The sequence below is a fragment of the Belonocnema kinseyi genome, chromosome 8 (genome assembly GCF_010883055.1).
Source record: "Belonocnema kinseyi isolate 2016_QV_RU_SX_M_011 chromosome 8, B_treatae_v1, whole genome shotgun sequence".
Taxonomy (NCBI): Eukaryota; Metazoa; Arthropoda; class Insecta; order Hymenoptera; family Cynipidae; genus Belonocnema; species Belonocnema kinseyi.
The window spans coordinates 55,072,392-55,095,194 of NC_046664.1; the positions used below are offsets into that span (position 1 = coordinate 55,072,392).

At 27.6% G+C, this 22,803-nt stretch overlaps 1 protein-coding gene across 5 annotated transcripts in view; it reads left to right on the forward strand.

Annotated features, from left to right (window-relative positions):
- LOC117177852 (dystonin) overlaps window positions 1-22,803 on the forward strand; it is a 454,633-nt gene that overhangs the window by 111,356 nt on the left and 320,474 nt on the right. For 3 of the 5 annotated variants that reach the window (XM_033368864.1, XM_033368870.1, XM_033368867.1), the window contains exon 1: window positions 10,214-10,795. The exons of the other annotated variants lie outside the window; for them this stretch is intronic. The gene's annotated coding sequence lies outside the window, so the exon portion shown is untranslated. Of the gene's footprint in view, window positions 1-10,213; window positions 10,796-22,803 lie in introns of those variants that run through there. 5 annotated transcript variants of the gene reach the window in all.

Here is a 22,803-nt window from a genome sequence, read left to right on the forward strand (position 1 = left end):
ATAGAGCTCCAAGGAGATTATGTTGAAAAATAAAAAAAAAATTTACCAAAAAAAAATTGTTTTTATACTTCATTCTAAGGACTTATTGAACTACCCTCGTATTACTAAATTACTCATTCGAGATCAGAGTTGGATAGTAACTTATTACAAGTGGCTAACTTACTGAAAAGTCACTTTATTTTTAACTGTTGTAGTAAGTTCGTTACACTTTTAAAAAGTAACTTGTAACGTAATTTAGTTACAATTTTTTACAGTAACTTGGGACTTTAATTTAAGTTACTTTGAAGTTATTTGTGTACTTTTTTTTGTATATCTCATATTAAAAGAGATTCTTGAGTAACTTATGAGTAGATTTTAAAAAAATTTAATTATGGCTGGTTTCAAACTAAAATCTTTTTTGATTGAAACAATATCAGCTATTATACTTTTTGTTGAAAGCTTTTTGTTGAAAGCTTTTGTTGAAATCTTAAATATTTGCAGAAAATGCATATATTTTTTTTTAAATTCAGTTATTTTGGTAGAAAGTTCAACTATTTACTTGTAAAGCAAGTTTTTTTCTTAAAAATTCATATTTTCGGTTTGGAAATGCAAGTGTTTTACAGAATATTGGTATTTTTGGCTTGAAAATTCCACAATTTATTAGAATTTTTGGTTCTTTCTTGGTTTAAAATTCGGCTTTTTCGTTTCAAAATTTATATCTTTTGGTCAAAAACTGTCTTTTTTTATTATTAAAATTCTAACTTATGGTAGAAAATGAATCTGATGTGATTAAAGATTCAGCTGTTTTGTTGAAAATTCGTGTTTTTCAGTTGAATGCAACTGTGTTTGATTTGAAATAAATGTTGTGTCTGTTTGAAACAATATCAACTATTATATTGTTTATGGAAATTTCAGCTATTTTGGTTGAAAATTAATGTATTTCGTTAGAAATTGCAGTATTTTGGTAGAAATTTTAACTAGTTGTAAAATAACTTTTTTGTTGAAAATTCATGTTTTCGGTTTCGAATTTTAAAAATGAAGCTGTTTTTTAGAAAAATTTTCTTTATGGTTTAAAAATTCAACAATTATGTGGAATTTCTTTTCCTTTCTTGGTTTCCAAGTTCGGCTTTTTCTTTTCAAAAAAATTTAATTTATCTGTTAAAAAATTAACTATTTTGGTAGAAAATTAATGACTTATTTGAAGATTTTTTGGTTGAATGTAACTGTGTTTAATTTCCAATTATATACATATTGTCGACTGAAATAATATTAACGACTATATTATTTGTTGATAATACATCTATTTTGGTTGATTGATTGGAAAATTCATCTCTTTTGGTAAAAAATGTGTGTAGATGGTTTTGCTATTTTGTTAAAAATTGGTCTTTTCTTTTGGAAAAAGTAACTACTTTGTTGAAAGTTGAACCACTGTGTTCAAAATGCAGGTGTTTGGTTGAATCATTTTAGGCCATGATACTTAAAATTGTTACAAAAATTTCAGAATGGAGTCATAAATCTAGAAAGATGTTACTGAATTGAATCGAATCAATTTTAAGGTATAACAACTATGTACAACCATTATTTTCTGCAGTAATGGCCGAGTAATAGTAACTGTAACTGTAGTTACTGGAAAAAAGTATTTTACCCAACACTAATCGGCATTGAGGAAAAAAGACAACAATACTTTCGAAATTTTTTTTACCTGAGGAAAAGAATTCAGAGCAATTCTGAAAATAGACCATTATGGTAATAAATACACCCCAGATTTAAAATCCTGCACTCCTATGGCTTAGCATTGAGCATTGAATGAGTAATATGGCACTTGCTTCTGTCAGTAGACCCTCACTGTGTTGGGCTATTGGGTCAGATTTGAACAGAATGAGGTCTTTTCTTTCTTAGGTATAAGATGACTAATTAATACGATGCCGTTTCAGAAAATCTGTACTTAAAGACTTACACCTGCTTACACACTCTTGTCTTTATAGCTTGCACAATTTCTGCATACCTGGGATAAAATCTATTGAAATATATTCTTGTATAGAATTCCTGAAAATACCACCACGAATCCAACGATCAAATCTGGACAAACGACATAAAATGCTCCTATTGCAATTGGAAGAAAAGATCTCTTTTTGAAAAAAAATCTTTCCACATAAATAAAAAAGAGGGGAAAAAATGAAGATTGAAGATCCACAGATTTTTCAGACATTTTTTTCAAAAAGGGATCCTTTTTGAAATTGCAATAGGAGCATTTTATGGTGGTTTTCCAAATTTGGTCGTTGGATTCTTGGTTTTATTTTCAGAAAGTATATATTTTAACATGAGTATTGGACGATAAATAGGATTTTGAATCTGATTTCAATCCAATTCATATTTGTCAAATTTTATTATTTGAAATATTTTCTATTACTTTTCTGAAACTTAAATTTTAGAGAATTTGTATAGAATTTTCTGGATGATGCCCTTTGATTTGACGCACCCGGGTTGAGTTGACGGTTAACCACCCTTCCTTTTCATAGCCCGAGTTAAGCCCAACGGAATGTGTTGAAAATCAGTTGTTTTTTTTTTTTGTTAAAATTTTGTTTAAACTGTAAACTTAACTATTCCACGATTGTTATTGAAATTGTATTCTTTTGAAATTTCGACTTTTGTGGTAGAATAATAATCTTTTTTTATGACTAATTCGTCTTTTTGGTAGAAAACTCATTTATTTAGTTGACAATATCTTTAAAAATTCAAAAGGTTTTTTTGACAAACAATTATTTTTTTGGAAACAGTAGAAGAGAGAATTTCAGATTTATTCAAACCGAAAATAATTATTTTTTACCATAAAAATATTATTAAACTTCAACCAAAAACAGTTGCATTTTCAACCAAATAGCACAATTTTAAAGCCAAAAAGATGCATTTTTTGGAATACAGTTCACTTTTCGACTCGAAAAGCTGTATTTTCAACAAGAAGATGAATTTTAAACAAAAAATGTCCAAAATAGTTGTTATTGCAAAAAAAAAACAAAGAATTTTCAATGGAATAGTAAAATTTTCAAACAAGCAGTTAAATTCGTGCCCGCGTAATACGCTTTTAACAAAATAGTTAAATTTTAAATTTACAAAAATGATTTAAAAAAAAATGGAATGGATGTCAAAAGAGATTAATTTTTAACAAAAAGGTGAATTTTTAACTAAATACACTACTTTTTAAACAAATTTTTAAATGTTCAACTAAAAAATTATACATTTTTAACCAAAAATAGAGAAGTTTAATTTTCAGAGATATGAATTTTCCATAAAAAAGGGCAATTTTAAATTGTTGAACTTTCAAGCCAAAACAGAAAATTTTCTGTAAACCAGTTGAATTTCCAACCAGAAAATATTAATATTCATCCAAAATTATTCTCCAATCAAAAAGTTGAATTTTTACACAAAAATATAAATTTTCAAACCTAGAATGGAAAATTTACATCTTTAGTTGAAAGGTTACTAATTAAAAAAAAAAGAACTTACAACAAAATAAATAAATTTTCAACCAATGAGATAAACCTTCCACCAGAAAAATAAATTTTAGCAACGTGATACCTTTCCGTAGAAGTTAAATTTTTCAAATAAAAAATATAAATTTTCAACGAGACAAATTTTCTAATAAAACAGATAAATTGTTTAACCAAAATATGAATTTCCAAAAAAAGTTTGAGTTTTCAACCAAGAAAGATTTCAATTTAAGTTTCAACACAAAAATATTAATTTTGAACAGGAAGTTAATTTTCTAAAAAAATAGTTGTATTTTTAATAAAAAAGTATCACTTTTCAAGGAAATTTTTTAATTTGCAACAAAATAATAATATTTTGAGCTAAAAATATGATCATTAGGAGGAAGATTTGTACTTTTGGTTAAAAAATTGATTTCTATTGTCGAAAATTCAAATATTTGTTTAAAAATTCATTTCTTTTGATTGAAACTTTTTATATTTATTTGAAAAACATTTTTTTTTTCGTTGAAAATGAATTGTTTTAACTGAAAATTTAAATATTTTCTTTATTGGTAAAAAATAATCTTTTTGGGTTGAAAACGAACATGTATGTACTTTGTTAAAAAATAATCTTTCTGGTTGAAAACTAATCTTCTTTGTTTCAAAATTCAGCTTTTTAGTTGAGAATTCATTTCTTCGGTGGCAAATTTCATCATATTGTTAAAAATTAGTTTATTTATTTATTCAACAAATTTTTTTTCACCGAAATTTTAAGTATTTCTTTACGTATTTAAAATTAATTTCTTTTGGGTAAAACTTTTAAAATTTCGTTTAAAATTCGTTTTTTTTTTTAAATTAACTATTTTAATAAAAGATTGTGTTAATTCATTTTTGGTTAAAAATGTATCATTTTTAATTGATAACTCAATTAGCCTTTGTTTGAAATTTGGTCTTTCTTGGTAGAAAATTAATCTTTGGTTAAAAATTCAATTATTAGGTCGAAAATTCAACTGATTTCTAGAAAGCTTGTATTTTTGTCTTGAAAATTGAACATTTTTGATACAATTTATTATCCTCAATGAGTGAAAAGTCGTTATTTGTTAAAAATTCAACTTGTTGAAAGTTCGTCTTTTTTATTTGAAAAATCATCTCTTTTCCTAATTAATGAAAAAAAATGTTATGGTTCAATTCAACTATTTGAAAATTCAAATTTTTTTCTGGAACATTCTTTTTTTGTAGATAATTGGACCTTCTGAATTAGGTAAATATTATAAAAATTTTTGTTGTGTTCAAAATTCACTTAGTTGTTTAAAATTCGTCTATTTTTATTGAAAACTCAACTATTAGGTAGTAAATTTAATTCTTTAGTTAAAAATTATTTTTTGTAAACATTTAACCATTAATTTTGGCTGCTATAATTTGCTGATTAGCTTTCATCACTTCAAATTAAAAAATCTTTAGCCTTAACAGTTTGAACTTTGTAATTTCATGCCCGAGATTAATTTTTGTGAACCGGTGACAGTAAAGGACCAACCTGAGATTGAAATAGTCTTAAGTGTTATGAAATATTTACTCTTTGTTTTTCACTTATTTCATTTTTGCTTAACATTTATTTAAAAAAAATGAAATACGCACAAATTTTTTACTTATTAAAATAAAATTAATACTGACAAGTTATTGTCTGTAATACTATCTAAGAACGAACTAGGACGAATGAATGGAGATCTTTTTTAACACCGGCTTTGACGCGAAACAAAAACTATGGACTCCATTCCAACAGCATTCTCCCTTAGGATCTATGTTCTAATACTAACGATGGCAGACAGATCATGGTTTCTTTTAGTCGTGAATTGCAAGATAAACTTTAAAAAGATGTATCACGACTAAAAATATTGCGCTCTTATCAAGTGTGAAATTAATTGGCATACGTGAATCATTGAAAATATCTTCCAATTTTTTTCTTGTTTACTGTATTTCGAGGATCGGATCATATTTGAATTGATAACGTTAAACGTCTCGTCGTTGAAAGTAGAATTTCAAAGATGATCTCAAGCAAGAAAATGAATTGATTCTATTTTCAAAACATTTTGATACGTTTGGTTTTATCTATCTGAAAATTAAGCAAGGTGTAAAAATCAAAAATGTTTTTAAGCGTTTGAAAAGAAATAACGTAATTAATTAATTAGTAATTAGGAATTTTTGAGAAAAAAAACTGGCAAAAGTCAGGAAATTTCTATCAAAAACACTACAAATAATTGTCAAAGAATAATAAAGTTGACATTTTTGAATTTTAATTTAAAATTGTTTTATTCCGTTGACAAAAGATTCTATGATAAAGGAGAAAAAAATAAGATTAAAATTCTGTTGGAGTTGAAGATTTAACCAAGTCGGTAGAATATTAACTTTTTTTGGAAATCCATATTTTGGTGTGTAAACTTCAGCTGAAATATTTCTTGGCTGGAAGTGAAACTATTTTATTAAAAATTCGTCTATTCGGTTAAATTCAACTCTTCTTAATTTTAAATTAAAACTATTTTTGGTTGAAATATCTACTACTACATTATTCATTGAATATTCATCTTTTTTGGTTACAAATTCAGTTAAGGTTGAATGTTGAAATACATTAATTAATAATTAATTAATTAAACACGTTTTTGTTTTTGGTGAAAAATAATTTTTCTAACTGAACATTGAGTTATTTCAGTTGACGGTTCATGATTTCAATTGAAAATTCATCTCTGGTTGATATGTAACTATTTTTTGTTGAAAACTGATCTTTCTAAATTGAAAAATCAATTACTTGCGTAAAAGGTGTAAATCTCGATGGAGGCTTCTAAGCACACTTAGAAAAGAATAATTATCCTTAATTTAGGTTGAAATTTTTTATTTAACAGTAGTTATTTAAAGGTTTAGTTTTTTCTTTCTCTTTAGGGAAAAGTTACAATTTTGATTTAAAGCTAATGATTAAGGCCTCATTTTATTCTTTGAAGGATTCTCTACATTTCTATTCAGGTTAATTTATTTAAAAAAATTAAGTACAAAATGATACAGTTATTGTTATAAACAATCATAGTATACATTTTAATTAAGATCACGCAAATACAATGGTAGAAAATCCTTCAAAGAATAAACTGAGGCCTTGATCATTAGGATTAAATAAAAAATTTAACTTTTCCCGAAGGAGAAAGGAAAAATTATTCCTTTAAATAACTACTGCGAAATAAACAATTTTAACCTGAATTATTTTTTCTGAAGTGTGCTTAGAAGCCTCCATAAAGATCTACAGAAATTAATAATAGTTCTTTTTGGTCGATTTTATCAACCATTTTAAAGATAGGCAAAGGTTAAAAAACCAACTGCTTAGTTAAAATAGAAATATTTTGTTAAAAATTCATATTTTTGGGTTGAAAATGGAAATTTTATAGAAAATTCAATAATGTTGATGATTTTTTTTCTTTCTTGGCTACAAAATCTTTATTATTAAAAAAATTCATTTTTTTATATTCAAAGTTCATCTTTTTCTTCTTAAAAATTCAACTGCATTCCAAAAATGTAATTATTTAGCAAAAAATGTGATTGGTTTTGGTTAAAGTGTAATCTTTTTTTCTTTGAAAAATCGACCATTTGGATTGAAATTTTATTTTTCACGTTACGAAACTTATCTTTTTGGCTGAAATTAATAAAAAATTGGAAATTCTTAAAACGAAAAATTGGTTAGGCAAAAATCGGGAAATTTTTTAATTAAAGTTTTTCATTCACTTTGTAAATGATTGGATAAAAAAAAAAGGTTGGAGACAAAAAATTATTTTTTGCAACTATAGCTAACAAGATTTTTCTGCAGAAATTACATAAGTTTTATTAAATTGATGGAATCTTCAGAAAAAGTAAAGAATGAAAAAAAACACGGAATTTTGCGTTTATATGCCGCATATACTTATCGAATTATGTTATTAGTGACCATAGATTATAATTCGATTGCTACTGATCAACAGCTTTGCAACATGATAAATAGACACTCGTACTTGATTATAGAGGACATTCTGATTTTATGTTTTAAGTTTCTCATGGAAGATAATTTTAAATCTATAGCCGTTGTCAATATTATCACAATAAGGATATAATATCGATCTTTAAAATATTGCAATTTTTATTGACACGCTATTTTTTAATTTAAAATTGTCAAAAATTCTACATTACCCACTAGAAAATCACCCACAACAAAATTAACTTTTTTCTGTTGTATTTTAATGATAAATCAAAATTAAACATTCGTTTCTCCTTTCTTCTTGCTGGACGAGAAAAAATAATCCAATATTCAACGTGATGTTTAATTTCATGCTTTCACGAATTCTGCAAAATTTAGAGTTTGCGGGAGATACAGATTTAAAGTGAAAAGAGAAATTTAGAGAGTAATGTTGCAAGAATAGACTTGTTAAAGGAAACTAATTTTGAAGATATTTTTATTTTTTATAGTTTATAGTAAAAACTTTATTGAAAATTTTGAGGTTTTTGTTTTTATATTGTGAAAATAGAAAGGTTTTTTTTTTCAATTTATAGACATTTGAAGGTTTCCAGTGCAAACATTTTGTTATTTCAATTTCAATATAATTAATTAGGAATGGATTTTGTCCCCCTATTTTTCGTATTTTCTTAATAAGGCATTTTTTTGGAATTTTTATATATTTTATCAACGTTTTTGAGAATACTTCATTTGATTATAAAATGGTCTCTTTTTCTTGAAACTAAACCAGAAAAATAAATAAATTATGTTGTTGCAAATCACTAACATCGATATTCTAACCAACAAAATTAATTTGAAATTAAAAAAAAAACAGTTCGGTTCATTTAAAAAACGACTTTTCAACCAAATTCTTCAATAGTAAAGCCATTGAGACGAATTTTCTTTGAAAAAAGTTGAAGCTTCAATCTTAAATTATTCATTTTCAACAATAACATTAACTTTAAACTAAATAGTACCTCCAAAATAGTTAAATTTTTAAGCCCAAAAAAGAGAATTTTCAATCAAATAATTAACTTTCAACCAAAGAGATAAACTTTCAACTTAATGATGGCTCCTGAATAAAAAGAATTAATTCTTAAACCAAAAAGACACATTTTCAACAAAATAGTTATATTTTCAACTAAAAATAATTGAAGGCAGTAAGACGAATTTTCTACAAAACAATTTAATTTTAAACAAGGGTGATGAATTTGTCACAAAATTATTGATTTTAAAGAAAATAATTAAATGTTTAACAAATGAAGACAAATTTCAACCATGAAATATAACAATAATACATAATAATAAAATAAATAAAAATATTACACTGAAAATGCATGTCTGGAAAGACATTATATAATATTTTTAACACTGAAAGGATAGGAGTTTTGACAGGGACCAACAAAAAACTTCGAATTATCGGCAGTTCGAATGATAGAAGTTTCACTGTAGTTAAATTTTAAACTAAAAATAGTTGAATCATACAAAAGGACAACTTTTCAACCAAAGAGATGATTGTTTAACTAAAGTGATGAATCTTCAAATAAAAAAATATTTGTTGCACAATTTGACTGTTTTTATGTTTATGCTTGTTTAAAAAATGTTCTTTCAAATATTTACTTTTCAAGCCAAGAAGACGAATTTTCTACAAAACAGTTGAATTTCAACTAAACAATGTGAAGAATAAAATAAAACTATCGATCAAATTTTCGAATTTTCTAGCCAGAGTAAAATTTTCAACGAAATCGCTGATTTTTTTTTAATAACAAAAATTTTTGAGTCAAGAAAGAAAAAAGGTTTCAACCTAATTGTTGAATTAGCAATTAAAAAAAAAACGAATTTTCAACAAAAAAGTTGTTTTTTTCAAGTAAATGTTTCAATTTTCTATTCATACAGTTCAATTTTCAACCAAAAGGGATGACTGCTTAACAAAATTGTTGAATTTTCAAAAATATTTGCATTTAAGTGGAAAAAAATGGATGAGACTTAAGTACTAAAATCTATCTAATCTATTCACTGATAAAAATATATTTTGAAAAAGTTAAACACGAATATTGTCCAATTCTGTTCACTAATTTTCAATCTTTTTCTGGTGCATGTTTATCAGTAAACAGAAAAAAAGTGAAAAGATTTCCAAGTAAAAATTCTCGATCTTCAGTTTTTTGCATGCCGAGATTACCCCCAGCACTTTTACCTGAAATACTTTTTACTTTTTGTTTTTTCTGTGTAGAATCTGCATGATTGTTCAACAATTTTTTTAAGGCTAGCAAAAATTAAGTTTGTTCAACTCAAAAATGGCTAGAAAAATTGTTAAAGAAATTGCGCTAGTTTTAAAGCGCACTGTCGTTCATTATTCTCTAGACACCCACACGACATGAGAAAAGTTTTAAATAATAAATAAAAATCCCTTTTAATCACATACTCAAATACAATTATCTCCTTTTCCATCCATCAATTTTGATACGATGTGGTACCAAGCTACCTTCAAGTAAGCTACTAAACCGCAACCACATTGCGGAAGGTCCGGAACTCTTTGACAATAGTAAACCTGAGCGCCTGGGTTCCTCCTCCCGTCGTGCTCTCTCGCCTCTCGGGTTGCGCGACCTCTCCAAACTCATATCACCTTCTCTCTCACACTCGTTGATAGGCATGGTAGCGCTGCTTACTTCTCGAGCCAAGCAGCCGGCTGGGTGGGCGGCAGTTGTCCAGGCGTCCGCAGTCTGCGGCGAGGCGACGTGGTCTACACGGCGGAGCGACATTCCGCGTCCTCTCGCCATATGCGAGAACCATTTCTGCCTCCTGCCATCCATTCAACCTTCGACGCGTTCACCAATTCGCGACCGAGGTCAAATCCCTCATATCAGCAGCTACATCGTTACAAAAGTTACCTATGTGATGACGAGCCGGGCGTCGCTCTTAACGCGTCTATCCACCTTTTTCAGCGCGGGTGTCAGTGACTCTCCAATTACCAAGGAGATACTCAGTTTCGATGATTACTTCACCAACGTGAGTCGTGTTGCCGCGCGTGTTACTCACCTCCTTCTGGAGGAGGCACCTCCTGCAGGTTTTCCAGTGACTTGGTGAAGGAAAAAAAAACCAAAATAGAGGAACACATGATCGAGATTTCCATGTTCACCAATGTGAGTCACTCCATAGTGCCACGGCCTTCCTAAACAGGCTCTTTAATCTACAAGTCTACCTGTGCCTTCTTCACATACCTGGGAATTATATTTCGACTGTTGCGGCTACATAACGCTTCTTTTTCAAGTAGAGTTTATCGTTGCGATTCGAAGAGACCCAGGGCCTACTCTCTGACGCACCTGTACTCATCTGGCTCCTTCATCGGCAGGTAAAGGAACCGGGCTTACGTTTACCTTTAAATTTTAGGAGTCACACTATAGTCTACACATTTACACACGTTTGGATTTGTATTGCTACACGTTGACGAGGTAATATCCTGTGCCGGGTGGTTTTTAATGTTATTCCTCCATCGCATGATCCAGAGGATAGATTCTAGAAAATAGTTTCCTTGCTTTTACTGAGTCTGATTATTTGCTGGGTTCAATTGTCAGATGATGGTGCAAGAAAACGAAGAGGAAAAGTGGTTTTCTGCACGTAGATCTCGAGGTTGAGTTGTTTTATGATGTCGGTTGTACTTTTTGTTGGTTTAGTTACTTAGTAAAATCACTTAGGGAGAATAACTATTGAATACATTTTGTATCTATAAGTATCAGCAATGTTGACAATATCGTAAAAAGCAAAGTATTATTTCAGGGCTAGTTTCAGGTATTGCAATAAGACTCAGGAAAACCAGTCTCGAGTGGTACTAAAATCAGACTAGTGGGATGCCAGAATCGTTTGTTTGTTTTTTTGCATTGAAAATAACAGCATGATGTTATTATATTCAAAAACAGGACACGAAAAAAATTATACCTTAAAAAAGGAGATCTCTAGTTTTTACAGCGTGGAAAGAGTGTATCTAATAAAACTTTTAGCTTAGTTCAAATCTTTAACTTTTAATTTGATCTAATTTCAATTGTGCAATATTCATTCCAGACAGTGATACAACTGTCACAACAAAAAAATTATAAAAACAAGTATTTTGTTCTATGTTTAAAATCTAGAACAAAGTCTTTGACACTCTAAAATAATGGTGATGGTCGTGATCAGAAAAACAAAAAATCTACATTTGCAGAAGCAGTTCTGAAAGATGTTACAGCAGCATTAACGGATGATCTATAACTTTTTATAATGAAATAAATGTAAAAATTAGTAGTTATTTCTTTACATTTCGCAGTGCAAAACATGTATTGAACACAGTCTTCCTGATGTTATCATTCTTGGTCTGTAAATGTTTGTTGATACCCTAAATAAATTCTAAAAACAAATTTAGCAACAGGTGTAATGCAAAACTTATAAATATAATATACAACTACTATTATAAAATACATGACGATACACAATTTTTTTCAAATTTTAATTGAAATTGTCCAAAATATTAATCTCAAGAAATTGTTGAAAAAAGTATTGTTGATATTCTTGAAATATTAATGTCAACGGAAGCAAATGATTAAAAACAACTTTTTCATGCAATGTTCACAGGATGTTCATATTTCTAGTTCCGATTTCAATTGTATCCTGTATCTTCAGTTTCAGTGACACTTCTGAAAATATTTCTGTTGATTTTTGCAAAGTCGTTGATGTGACAATTTCATGTATAAATTCAAAAACAACTTCTCTATGTCTTCTTCATAAAAAAATTAAACTGCAACTGAGCGCTATATTTTAATTTTAATTTACAGTTCCTAAAAGATTTTGAAATTTAGCAATATTTTTTAATAAACTCTAGTCCTAGTAAGAACGAAATGTCTTTGTGCAGTAACTTTTATTATATTTTTATTACTAATAAATTAATAACTACAGCAAAAATAGATTGCAATTGCATTCCAGATCATCATTGGCAATCATTTTCGAAAGAATGCTGACATGTAAAGAACATCGTAAAAGTGCGATGTAATCTAATCGATGTAAAATAATCTAAATTATCTATTCTATTTTGATTCTTATCACAATATATTTGACATGAAAGTATTTTAGAATTTTGTCGTTTATACACAAATGTAATCGCATGATAATGAGTAGTTATTCGGGCGTAATTCTATTCTTAAGAAAAAAATTATAATTCACTTGATGTCCACTATCTACGAAGCTTCCGAAGAGAACGCTCAAGAATTTTAATTTTTAAAATAATTTAATCGCACAATTATTTCTAATTATGGTAACATTTATAAGAAGAATTGAATCAAATTGATGGCGTCAACATATAGTCAGTCTCAAAATTAATCTAATCTGTTAATTACTGCAAATTTTTCGGGAGACATCTGGGCTTATTTTAGAAAAGAAATGTCAGGGTTAAATTAATTATTTTGCAAAAGTTATCGGGATTTTTATAGGCAAACGCTGTAATTCTTTTACAGTGCCCAATGATCAATTGTTGATTTTATTAGAAAGATTATGTGATTTTAATAAATAACAACCAATCAGTGTTGTAAAGAATCTTTCTAAGAATAAAATCATCCCTAGATCATTATAATTGAATAATAATTTTTAAAATAATAAAATTCCAGTATGTAACTGTTGTTAAATAAAAAGCTTTAACTATTGTTTCATGAAGGAAGCTTCAGCATCTCTTTCAAAATTTGTTACAATTGAAAACAGTTAATATTGATGTCATGTGTACGTCGAGAACATCCTTAAAATCAAGTTGTTATTAGTAAGCAAAATCGGTTTCAATTGTCACATGAGCAGAATGACCTATGATTTCAAAGAACACAAATCAAAGAATTTTGTACGCAGATCATAGAAGACACTTCTTAGAATCTGTTCTATCATAAATATACATTTTGGAAAGACAATTTTTGTCTTATACATTGATTTTATTAGTTTTTAGATTTTTTTTGCAGACTTGATGCGTAGGTTTTAAAGAAGCGAAAGCGCGGTTTTCAAATAAATTTGTAATATTCTTATTGTAATTATTTTTTGTGTGTGAAATAATATGGAGAGAAAGAGTAGTAAGGAAGCCAGCTGGCCTAGGTCACGGTTAGGAGCGGCACGTAGAAAACCAGGGAGACTCTCGTATCGTGAAGTCAGTTCATTGTAGTCACTGATCACTCGTTAACGTGTAGCATAGAAATCCAAATTTACAGTGCACGTGGAGTTAAATTCGCTTTGTTATCCCTTGGACATGCATACAAATGACTCTGGTGAAAGTGCTCTAAAAAGGCATGATTTTTATCAAATGGTTGCTAACTTGGCTAAACTTCAGAATACATTAATTATACACGAGTATGTTACGATAAATAATGTGCTCTTTGTGACACAGCTAAAAGCATTCCCATTTTGAGAATTAATTATTAATTTTAAAAAGATTTTTGGAATGTTTTACTTAAATAGACATGGTCTGAAATTAGTCACATGCACCTGCTTTCTTTAAATCAGTTGAAAAAAGGATCCCAATACCACTTTGACTAATAGATCTCTTATATAAAAACAGTGCCAGTACATTTCTATTATTATCAGTCATCTTCCAAATAATATAAATGAATAATAATATATAATTTGCATATTCCCATGCCTTTTTAAATCACATTCAGAAGCAGAATTAGATCAATATATTTATAATTAATGTAAGACATTAATGGTACCACGAGCTTATAGAATGTAAAGAATTTATACTTGTCGATGACAAGCCAACATATTGATAAAACCCATTGTTATTAGCGATAAATGATAAGATAGGACAATCTCATCTATTGATCGATCCACCTGACAAGAGACTTTGTAACATATATCTTTTGCGGAAATGTTTGTCTTGGGAAAGTATTTTAGCGATTGCTTCAGCCTCAAGTGTCACGAGAAGATAAACGGATATTCTGAGGATGATTACCATTGAAATTTCTACCAGTGCTCTGCAGAGAGTGACTTTATTTTTCATTCCCTTGCTATTTTGGATTCGCCTTCGAGGAAACGAGACGGTCGTTAGTCTCGCTTTGGGTGATTCTGATTCAGAGCGCCTGGCGCTTCTTTCTCTGCTTTCGGTACATCCATTTCTTCTCTGAAATGGAGCTAAAAGTTTTCGAGAAAGTTGAGAAGGAAATCATTTTTCCTTTCGTGTTTCTCCAGTTGAAACTTCAAAGGTTTTTTTTCGCAATACAATTTTGATTGGGTATTATGATTGAAACCGTTGAAAAGCCGATAACTTTACACAGCAAAGATAGACGTTTCTTATAAACGATTTCAACTCTGAATTTTAGAAGGCAACAAGCATAATTTGTACAATTTTGTTTTGATTGCAAAATGATTGCAAAAAATGCATGTAACTGGTTGCAGAAGTAAAGTATCTTATGCAACTATCTTCACCAATGATTGCGGAAAGAAAACAGGATGTCTGCTCACCTGGAAACTCAGGAATACCTGGAATTTTCCGATAACTTTTTTGTTTCATTCGGAATTTTTGCGAGAATGTGCTAAAATTTTGTTTAAATTTTAATATAAATTAAATAAAAATGTTTTTTCTTAAGTAGCTTTGTATTACTAGATTTAACTACTTAGATAAGCATTCGTTTTTTTTGTTGGTTGGAAATTAATTTTTACACTGAAAGTTTACTTTTTCGCGGGAAAAATCTCATTGGTTGAATATTCATCTTTTTTATGTCAAATTTATTTCTTTGTTTAAAAATTGAACTATTTTGTTGAAAATTAATTTTTTTTCGGTTGATAATTAATTTTTTTAACTGAAATAATCTCGTTGGTTTAAAATTCGTCTTTTTTTCTAACGATTAATCTTTTTGTTTGAAAATTATTATTTTTTTTTTGTTTGAAGACTAATTTTGTTTTAACTTAAAATATAACTATTCAATTTTTCTTGAACATTTTTTTTTAGTTCAAACTTCCATTACTTGGTTGTAAAATCATGTTTTTTGTTGAGAATTCGCTTTTTTCAGCAGAAAATTAATCATCGTGACTGAAAATTTCTCGTTTTGGTTGAAAATGAAATATTTCAGTGAAAGATTCGTCATTTTAGTTAAAATTTAATGTTATTGGTATAAAATTTAACTATTCCAGTTGAGAATTCATCATTTTAATTAAGAATTAATTACTTAAGTTACAATTTTTTTACTTGAAATTTAACTATGCCATTTTTTTGAAAATCGGTCTTTTTTAAATAAAAAGGTCCACTATTTGGTTGAAAATTTAACTTTTAAATTATTTGGACAATGATTATTATTATTCAACTATTTGCATTATTTGTACTTAAAATGTTGGGAATTTGAAGCGTTTGTAATTGAATGACATTAATTTTACTTGAAAGAATATTTTTCTTATTTTTGCTAAAAAATCTTATTTCCCATATTTTTGCAGGATGTGTACGCACATAGAAAATATATTTATTCAAAATATTAATATGTTAAATATGCAATGTATATTAAGTATGTGAATATCAAATAAAAATTTGTTTAAATTATCATTCAATTTCATGAACTTTCGGAACTAATCAAAAAATGATTAATTATGTATTTAGTATTTTTTATATTATTAATCATTCGATGGTAATAATATATTTAAGAATGATGGTTATAATGTTTTTGCAGTCCTCGTTAATAAATAAACTTGTAAAAACAGTACTATCCAAATTGAAAATAAAATATCTGTGCTTTTTCATTTGTGAAAGTATATTAATATTAGAAATTATTATTAAATATAATAATAGTTATTATATCAACATTTTATAATAATTATAATAATAAAGTTACTTTTACAAATAAAAAACATAGTTATTTAATTTTAGATGTGAATCGTACTATTTTTACACCTTTGGATATTTAAAAGGACTAAAAAAAAAACATTATTTAGAATAAACTCGCGAAATTGTATAGAAACGTATTTCTAGTAAGTTTTTGAAAAAAATAAAAAATTGAAGGGCTGTCTTAAGTTGCCTCAAAAATCTGGAATTGGCAGGGAAGTATTTTCCAAGATTTGAGTATATACCCTGATAAAAGAAAGATTTAAATATACGATAACTTGAAAAGTAATTCAATTTCATGATTTGCAATCATAATAGTTATGGTAGTAGATGTCCGTCATTTTGACGAATTGATCCTTGATTTAAATTCATTTCGTAATCAGGACGAATTTCAAGGAGCTTAAAATGTTTTACAGATCCTTAACACGTGCGAAATTGTGGCTGAAGTTTGCAGTAGAATTCTGATTTAGAATAATGTAAGGGGGTCTCTGGAATAGTCAGGATATGATTAAGAGAGGCCACAAGACCGGTCCTTGATATGTAAAAACCCGGTTCGATGATTGGTCCGTTTTATGTTGACCTTGTACCAGGCATACTTTGGTCTTGAATAAATATTAGATATGAGTACACCAAATATTAATAGGAACTGTAAGGAAATAAAAAACGAATATTGTTGAGATATATTGCATTTTATACAGTCTGGTAGAATTTTCTGCCAAAAATAGATTAATTTTCTCCCAAATTAGTTGAATTTTCAACGAAAGAGTTGAGTTTTCAAGCGAATAAAGTCAATTTTTTAGAAGATAGTATTTTTTTAAACCCAAAAGAGGAATTTTCAACTAAGAAAGATGAGTTTTAATCAAATAGTCGAATCCTCAAGTCAAAAAGTTGAATATTTTAGAATGCAGCTGTAATTTAAACCTAGAAATTTTCTATTAAGAAAGATGAATTTTTAATCTAAAAAGGCGAATTTTTAATATAGCACTTAACTTTTAAAATAAAGAACATGAATATTTAACCAGATAGTGGAATTTTCAATTAAAAGTGATGATATTTCAACAAAATAAATGAATAGTTTAATTCTCAACCTACAAAGATCAATTTCCAACCACATAGCTGATTTTTTAAATAAAAACGAACAAACCTCATTAAAAAAATAGTTGAATTTTGAACCAAATAGTTCCATTTTCAATAAAAAAAGGCAATTTTTCTAGAACACAGTTTAATTTTCAACTTAGAATTTTTGTACCAAAAAGATAAATTTTTAATAGAATAGTTCAATTTTCAACAAAATAATAAAATTTTCAGCAGAACAGTTACATTTCGAAAGTAATGGCTAAATTTTAAAAAAAGTAACTGGATTTTCAATAACGTATTTGAATTTACAACTAAAGTTGTGAATCATCAACCAAAAATTGTATTTTTAAACAGTAAAGTTCAATTAAGTAGTTGAATTTTCAATAAAAAATATGAATTCTCAATGAAAAATGTAATAGCTGACATTTCAACCCGAAAGGTTTTAATTCAAAAATAAAAAACGGGCGAATTTAACCGAAAAACTGAATTCTTAACAAAAAACGTAATAGCTTATATTTCAACCATAATTTATTTTAAAAACCTACGGCTTTGACGATTAACTTCTCATTGCGAAACTCGCACTTCGCTCTCGATAATTCGTGTCCACTTAAAAATCTTCATCAAGATAGTTTGTAAAATCTTACTAAAAATAACGTTTTAAACTTATGAATCTCTTAAACAATTAAAATTCCATATTTTTGAAAATGATCCAACTTTTGGAACTTTTGTCTAATTAAAAAATTTCATAATAATAGTTTCGAAAAAAATATATTTTACATGTAGTAGAAATTAGGATTGATATTTCTTAACCTATTAAATTTTTTTTTCCTTTTTTAGAAAATTTTCAAAATGTTGAAAAAGGTCAAAATTTTGAATTTTTGTCTAATCGAAAAATTTAACTGATATAGTTTCTAAATATATTTGATATCTAGTGATGAATTTAAATGAAATTTTCTAATTTTTTAGAAAAATATTTATTTTTTATTTTTCTGAACATTTTCAAAATTTTCGATAGTATATAACTTTTCTAATTTTCATAGGAATTAACCATTTTATTTGGATAATTTGCAAGTCTCCTACCCATCTATAAGAAACGTTCACAAAAAATATTAATTTAAAACATTTTTTTGGTTAAAATTTTGAAAATGCTCTAAATTTGTTTATTTTGGTTGGAAATATCTGCCTAACAAACTTAGCCATTCAGGTAACCATACATACAGAGAGACACCGACAAAATTTTATGATTTTCGGATTCTGTGAGTGCCGAAACGTAAAGATCCGTTAAAACCCAGAGATCGTAAATTTGGACGATTACATTGCATTCTCGCGAATGAGAATGTAAAAAAAGATGAATTTTACGACTAAATATTTTATTCCTTAACGAAAATAGATGAAATATAAACAAAAAATAACAAATTTCTATCAAAAGAGATGAATTTTCAAACCTAAGACTAATTTTCGTCAAAGGAGTTGAATTTTACACAGGGAAAGATTTTTCTAGAAGACAGTTAAATTTTCAACCAAATTTTTTTATTTCCTACGAAAAAAATTGTATTTTCAACGAAAAAGTTGAGTTTAAGCCAAAAAAACGAATTGTTAAGAAATTACATTGATTGTCTGCCCAATCATAAAATCCATTTTTAACAGAGTCCAACTTTCAAATAAATGCTAGAAATTTGCAATCAAGAAGTCCAATTGAATTTTTAACCAAGAATTTGAATTCTGGATTGAAAACTATATAGTTGAATTATCAACTAAAAACTATCTATTTTCGACCAAACATGGTATAGTTAAATTTTCCATTAGGAAAATTAATTTTAAAAAGCGAATTTTCAAGAAAAATACAAATAAAGTCTTCAAACAAATAGTAGACTTTTTTATCAAGATAGATGTATCATGAATAGTTAGATTTTCTTGTTGGGTTCGATTAATTCATTTCGTGTTTAAGCGAAAAAAAACGTCAAAAAGGACAATTTTCTTGAAAACCAGTGATAAAGAGAGAAATAGGGGAAAGAATGCGAAGTCTCTATTTATATGCTTTACTTGTAAAATAAAATCACTAATTTTCATCATCAACTTGTGGTATCACATTCTGCGTCACAAATCGTCAAGAATCATGTTATCCCCATCCGTCTGACAGTGTGACGTTTTTGAACGGCTCCTTTCCTCTTTTTTAGAGTCCCAAATTTTAATGAAACCTAATTACTTTAAATTGACTGCTTGAAACTTGAAAGTTAAAATGATTAAAGGTTTAAGAGATTCATCACTTCGACTTTGATGATGCTAATGGGCTTATTTTCGACTAAATTGGTTTATTTGCATTTCGTCTGGAACGTGATGGGTTTAAATGTTAAATTAGATTGAATCAAATTATACTTTGATTTAAAATTTATACCGGAAATAGCCGCGAATTATAATAAAACTGAGAAAACCCGAGAATCAACCGAGAATAAAAATTTGAGTCATTTCGAGTCATTCACGTTTAAAGTTTTGGAGAATGTGATATTTTTTATTAATCTGGATAACAAGACAAAAAAAAATTTGAATTTTTATCATTTTCTTTAAAAGTTGTATTACCAATGTTCTGCAAGACTAATTTTGTGAATCAAAGTTTCCAAATAAGTAAGTTTATCCCCTGATAAAATTTATTTCCTAATATTTCTAAACATTAACTTCTAATACTTTTGACAGAATGTAGAAGAGGTCAAAGTAATATTTTTAAACTTTGCAAGATTGCAGGATTTCAGAAAAAATCCTTGTAAGTTAAGTAATATTTAGTAGTTTAAAAGATTTCAAAATTATTTAGAACCTGATCAAATTTATTAAAATTTAAAAAAAATTTAGATTGTTTAAGATTTCGAAAAAAAGTTTAAAAGATTATTGAGAATTTTAAAATGTTTCAAATGAACAAATAAATAAAAAACTTACTTAAGATTCCTGAAAAAAATGATAAATGATTTTATATTTTGAAAAAATAATGTTTAAAGAAAACTTCAGAAGTTTTCTAAAAACGCAGAGAAAAATTTGGAAGATTTTAAGGCAATTTTTTGGTTTTGATAAAAACTTTCACATTTTTTTTTCTTTGGTAGTAATTCCATTTTTTGTTTTGTTTATAATGTAACTATTTTATTGAAAATTATTTGTTTTGGATAAAAATTGAAACATTTTTTTATTTGTTGAAAATTGGGCTTTTCTTGTTATATTAAACCGTAATTTGTTAAAAATTCATTTTCTTAAAATAATTTTTAAACTAAAAAATTAATTATTCTGCTTTTTGTTGCAAATGTATCATTTTAGGTTGAAAAATGACGCAATTTGTTAAAAATTCGTCTTTTTTAGTAGAAAATTTAAGATTTTGGTGTAGAATTGATTCTTATTGCATAAAATTTTATTACTTGATCGAAAATAATTATTTTTGTTGACAATTCATGTTTCCGGACTGAGGATTCAACTGGTTGGTTACAAATTAAACTATTTGGTTTAAAATTGGTATTTTTGGACAAATTTAACGGTTTTTGATAACACAAATTCATCTTCTTTAGTCGAAATATTAATTATTGCCCATTCTTCGGCAATAATTGATGTTTTTTAGATTAAAACTCAACTATTTTCAAAATTCGTCCTGTTTGGTATAAATTTCTTCTTTTTGGTTAAAAATGGAAATCGCTGTAAAATAATTTTTTTTGGTTGAAGTTTAAACTATTTCGTTGGAAATTTGTCATTTTCGAAAATAATCAAAAGATTTAGTTTGAAAAATGACTTCTTAGATAAAATTGAAAAAGGTTTCAAATGATTTCTTAAAATTTCAAAATAGAATATAAATGATTTGAAAGAAAAATTATTCAATTATGCAAAATTGCAACATTTTATAACGAATTCGAGTAAGTTTATGTGATATTTAGGAGTTGTTTTGGAAAGATTCAAAAACAATTTAAAACTTTTAAATATTTCAAAGACTGTAAAACAAAATGTAGATTTTTTAAGGTTTCGAACAAAAAATTTAGTTATATTTTTAAATGTCTTTGGTATCAGCTATTTATTTTCGATTAATTATTGAAGGGTTATTATAAAAAAAAAATATGATAAAAATTATTTATTTTAATAATAATTGAAATTTAAAGATTAAAAATAGTGTCTGGTAATTACTTTACAATAATTAATCATTAATTAATCCATAATACCAGAAGCATTAAAAACGATATTTAAGAATTATTCACGAACTAGTTTAATCATAAATACCTTAAATGTGTTTTAAGTGACAGTAATTGGGAGAGTAAGCTAAAAAAACACGATTAATCCATCCGAGATGATTACTTATTAATTATACAAATCCTCTATTTAAAAAACACCAGACATAGAAGAAAAATTCAAATGAGGTCATAAAGAGGAAACCATCCAACTGGTTATCCAATATTATCTAGTTACTGGATTGATGCTGTTTTTATAGCACATTGAACACTTTATTACAAAATACACGAATTTTAATTGTATATATTTTGAAGGTTAACAAATTCTTAAAGCGAGATTTTATTGTGATAGATTTTTTTTGGTGAAACCAAGGTCAATAATCATATTGCTCGAGATCTCAAAAGGCTGAGATCACGCGTAGCTAATTTTTTTCAAAAAATGGATTTATCTTGTTTTGTTCACTTAATCCTCAATTACGGAGACAAATTTCATCAAATTTCATCATCTATGGTGTATACTGTGTACCCTCTGGGGTTTTTAATTTCTTCTCGCAGTAATTAAGGCAGCACCAATTAAAAAATCTTGTTCAATTCAATGAGACATTTCTTGAGATAAGTTTGGCCACCCTGTCGTATGTTCTGAGGCGATTTTCCAAATAGGACTTTGTAGCAATTGTATCAGTCGAGCAGAACAGGGTTCGATCCGTGTCAGATGAAACGATCTGTTCCCTTAAATGCGCCCGACTCATATGTATCCAAGCTATCATTAAGGCGTCGATTAGCGTTCACTTTAAGAAACGACCTGTAATGGCACGTTCGCAAGAGTTCGGATAGATTGCTATCTAACCATAATATTTTCGCTATTTTTTTTTATCTAGTATCTTGGTGAATTAAAATGGATCAAATTCGTTTCAAATGGAGTCAGATTGATTATTTAGTGTGATCTATGACATATGACTTTGTGAAACTCTTCATATGGGGTGATTGCTTAAACATCCTTATCTCATTAATGTTTAACATCCGGGTTCACTCGAGGATAAGTTTAAAATAATATTAATAATAATTACAGCGTTTCTTCACTGCGTTTCTTTTTCTTGTTTTTTAAATTCGCCATTTCCCTCTATTTTTAACAAACGTTCCCTTTTTCGTCTTTTCTCTTTAAATATACGCTATTGGAAAGTAAAATACACCAAACTCTCGCTTTCATTTAAGTGTCGGGGGTGCCCTTCAAGTAGTCTTGGACTGGTTTCGGGGGGATCGAAATGTAAACAGTGAGGGCCGCCTAACTCG